Below are 4541 nucleotides of genomic sequence, written 5' to 3' on the forward strand. Positions count from 1 at the left end.
ATTTTCCATTTAATATTTCAGACTGTGGTTGAGTGCAGATAAAGGATGAGAGAACACTGTATGTAACTGGGTAAATGTCCTATTCTGTTGGTTGATTTACCATAGGTAGTTGTCTTCTGAATCTTGTCAGGAAGCTCATGCTATCATTCCTGTGCCCCCAGTAAACTAAAGGCGTTCACATTCCTCATCTTTGCCTGCAGGGGCTGAACCACACCCACTATCACTATAAGACCCCCACTTACCTTTCCTTTGCTTCCTACTTACAGATAAGCAGAGTCTGCTGTCATCTTGTCCACAGACCACATTGGGACTATACAGGGATGTTCTTTTTTTCTTTCTTGTTTAAAAACCACTAAATAACTGACTTATTTTCATTTCTACAGAAAAAAAATACTAAAGAAGCTAAACAATGTCCCCAAAGTAGACATTTTGATATCTGAAGATATCACCTTGGAAATAGTTTTTATGTGAATAAGTCATGTATTAATGTATAGGATCATAGTTCAGATATGTTACAGCATGCCTTTTTGACTTAACATGTAACATGAATGTCCATAATGACCAATAGACTCTACCACATACTCTCATTGACAGCTGTACTGGAGTCAAAATGTCTTCTGCTGTGTGGCAGTGAGCACAGAGAGAAGTGGAGGTATTTGTCTAATGAGACGATAGATCCAGTGGCAGGCAATTGCAGGCATCTGTCCAGTGACTCAGAGATGTCAAGGCAAGTTCTATGTGTACCTCTTGGCCTTTTACCTTCATCTGAAAGTAGCCGCTTCAGTTCCATGAGTTTGACCTGTAGCCTCTTCAGGAAGCTGGAGAAAATGGAACTGGTTTAAATACTGGTTAGTGTAACTTTAGTAAAGGTATGTTTCTAATAATGCCTGTCCCAGATGTCTAAGCATTCAAATATATGATCCTATTCCTATTCAGTCCACCATACAAGCCATTCAGACTCCTCCTTCAGGGAAAGACCTGGGAGAGGTCTCATGATACAGGCTTGGAAGGAAGTAGATCTTAGGGACAGTCCTGTACTTTTAAGTAACTGAGAGAAGCTAGCCTTTCAGTCTCTTTGGTTCCTGCTAATAATGTGAGCCCCTTTCTCTCCAGAGGCCCAGAATAATCTGGCAATAGGCCACTCAAGATTGAACTGGAAAGAGAACCATGAACTCAAAGAAGCTCTGCTCTTTATAAGTTAACTAGCCTGGGACTTCACAGGAGCATGTAGAGTTGAGTAATACAAAGCTGTATGAGTTTCCTGTTGCTGCTATAAGAAATTCCCAGACTCAGTAGCTTAAAATAATACACATTTATTATTTTACAGTTGTGGATGTCAGACACACAAAATCAATTAGACTGTGGGAAAATGAAGATGTTGACAAGTCAGTGCCTTTAGGAAGCTCTGTAGAAAGCCATTCCTGTCTAGTCAGTTTCTAGGCCTCTTTCCTGTCCCTGCTCAAGGGCCTTTCTTCCATCTATAAGCCGTTCTCTCACACTAGGTAGTCCGCTTCTGTTTGCATTTCTTTCCCTGACTCTGACATTCCTGCATCATCCCTCCAAAGTCTTCATGATGATGTAAGCCCTCATGGACCACCAAGGATGACCTCATCATCGCAAGGTTCTCAACATTATCTCCTCTGCAAGTGGTTTTTGTTGTTTGTTTTGTTTTGTTTTTGCCAGAGAAAGCAACCCACTCACATGTGTCAGAGACCCTACAACAGAAATCAACAAAAACAGGGCAGAAATTATGCTTTAAAAAATGGAAAATTCCCAGAAATTATCTTATCATGTAACACTACATCACCTAGCCCTTTATCAATGACAGCTTACTCTGTCTAACTCTAAGGAGCTCTAGAGCTAAAATGGCCTATCAAAATTGTCCTGCATCAAGCCTAAATGACCTAGTCATTCTGACTGGAGCAGGCAGTGGTGTGGGATTCCCAGAAAGGCGTAACTCTGAGTGAAGCCATAGTCTGTGACTTCAGCAAACCCTGACATGACTGAGAACTAGAGGCTGGCTATGGATACCTCTCTGAGGACGTTCCCTGAAGGAGGAGTCTGAATGGCTTGTGTGGTGGTTTGAATAGGAAAGGGCTCATATATTTGAATGCTTAGTCATCAGGGAGAGGCATTATTTGAGAAAGGATGATTATTAGCACGATTAGGAGGTGTGGTCTTTTTGGAATAAGTGTGGCTGTGGTGGAGGAAGTGTGTGTCAGGTGGTGGACTTTGAGGCCTCAAAAGCCTACAGTTACATCAACACCACAGACTTTGGCTTAATTATGTTAGTATTTCCTTTTCTTACGAGGCAGAGTTGGGGATGGAGAGATGACTCCAGTGGTTAAGAGCACTTGTCCAGGTTCAGTTCCTAGCACTTATATCCAGGATATTGGACACCCTCTTCTAAACTCTGTGAGCATCAGGCACACCTACAGTACAAATACACCCATGCAGGCAGCACACTCACACATATAAAACCAAATAAATAAATATATTTTAAATTAGAAAATTAAATTTGGGAAAAGCCAGAACTGCATGTATAACACTATGTCTGTATGTTTGTTTTACATGTTATTTACCTATGTGTAGAACAAAACTCTAAAGGAATATACAGGAGATTTTCAAAATGAAAGTCTCCCCAGCCTGGGTCCTGTCTATAGGAAAGGCTGCAACAGAGACAGTAGGAACATCATTCCTATCAGCCAGAAGCCTGGTTAGTATTAACTCAGGCCTCCACAAAGTCAGAAAGCAAGTGCACAAAGGTGCTTGCTGTTCTCTTCATATGTCAAAGCGACAATAAACACTTGCCCCCAAGATACCCTGTCACTAACCTGTGTATAAATGTCAGAGAGGGGAACATTTGTGAAGCCTGACCTTGGCCTCTCTATCCTGTTCTGCCTTAGATGAAGCCATGACAGGTTTCCTCTACCATGTGTTCCATTTTGTATACTGTTGGGCACGTTGTAGAAAACAAGAATAACTGTCTGTGTTGGATTGAATGAGAAATGTTCCCCTTAAGGTATTCTTTGGAGGGGTTTAGTATTGTACAGCCTTGCTAGCAGAAATACACCACTAGGGGTGGGCCTTGAATGTGGACAGCTTCAGGAAGTACATCACTGGGGGTGGGCCTTGAGTGTGGACAGCTTCAGGAAGTACATCACTGGGGGTGGGCCTTCAGTGTGGACAACTGCACCATTCTTTCAGCTCATGGTTGTAGCTCTAGTCAATCTCTCATCTTCCTTCTTTGGCTGTTTGCTGCCCTGCCACTTCTGTCATCATGGGACCACCTCTGGATCAAGTCAAAATAAGCTGTCCGATAAACTCCCTTGATCATGTTATTTTATCACCGCAAAAGACACTCAGGTTCAGTTATTTTCATGTTGAAAGTAAACCAGAACAAACCAAAACAAAACGAAAACAATCAGAACAGCCTTAGAGATGTTAGCTACTCAGAGAGACAGTGGAGGAGTGAAAAGAGCCATTTGTCCTAGAGGAAGGAAGCCTGGTGAGCCATATGCTTTTGTTAAGGAGAGAGCCACATGGATTCCACGTGCTCAGATCCTGGGAAGACCTCCTGGCTCTCTTTCAGTCTTTGATGGTGTGACCTGTGGACTCACATGATTTGTACTTCATCCTGTATAAGGCAATGCCATCACAAGGCCACCCTGCTCAGATCACATCTGGTTAATCTGTGAGGAATTACCTTGACAGCCTTCATGCTCAGCCTCTGGGTTTTGGGACTGTAGACTGTATGCATCTTGAGGACATTCACATTCTTTTGTTCTTCAAGTGACATCAACTCCCTAAGCAATGCCTTTGAACAAAACAAGCAAATGAAAGTAAGGACACACGGTATGGTTGTCCTGGGGGAGATGGAAAGCCTGCAGGGAGTCAGGTTTCTAGTCTGTTACTGAGTCAGCAATTCCAAGCCCCTCTTTGGTACCATTTACCCCCATTTGGTACCATCACTGGGTAGTGAAAGGAGGACTACCTTAAATGGTCTGGAAAATGTTGGCACCATGCCTAGCAGAAATGGGTACTTCAGTTCAACACCTTTGACATGGAGGCTGTCTCTGAGGATTGAGCTTCTTGTCTGCATTTCAAAAAGTATATGGGCTTTTGTTCCTTCATTATTTGACGAGTAGACGATGTTTGGCTAAGACATGGATTTCAGTTACATTCCGGTTGCCATGGAAGCAAGGGAGCAGTAACATGTCTTTCCTCACTTTCCAGCTCATCTGTCCCCTATGTACCCAACAAAGGAACAGCCACAGCTTCCGGGGGCTTCTGTTACATGGAATTACACCCAAGAAGAAAGGGGCTTCTGTAGAATTCTAAGGAGTTCTAGAAGGAGAAAATAAAGGAAGCTTGGGGACTCATAAGAAACCAGGGAATTGTGATCCGTGTTGAAAACAGGCCCGTCCCTAAGAAGAAGCAGTAGGTCCCACGTTCCCCTCTCACTTGCACAAGCATTTGGATCTGGGTAATTTTGCTGAACGTGGAAAGAGGAGAGTAACCACTACAAGGATTGACCTTAA

At 42.9% G+C, this 4541-nt stretch overlaps 1 long non-coding RNA gene across 1 annotated transcript; it reads right to left on the reverse strand.

The window, feature by feature from the left end:
• Positions 1-450: 450 nt before the first annotated feature.
• On the reverse strand, positions 451-4253 carry Gm33380. Its single transcript, XR_381435.3, has 3 exons — positions 3995-4253; positions 3707-3817; positions 451-818 (listed from the first exon to the last, which is right to left on the reverse strand). It is a non-coding gene; the product is annotated as a predicted gene, 33380 (long non-coding RNA).
• Between the last annotated feature and the right edge of the window lie 288 nt (positions 4254-4541).

The sequence above is a fragment of the Mus musculus genome, chromosome 12 (genome assembly GCF_000001635.26).
Source record: "Mus musculus strain C57BL/6J chromosome 12, GRCm38.p6 C57BL/6J".
Lineage (NCBI taxonomy): Eukaryota > Metazoa > Chordata > Mammalia > Rodentia > Muridae > Mus > Mus musculus.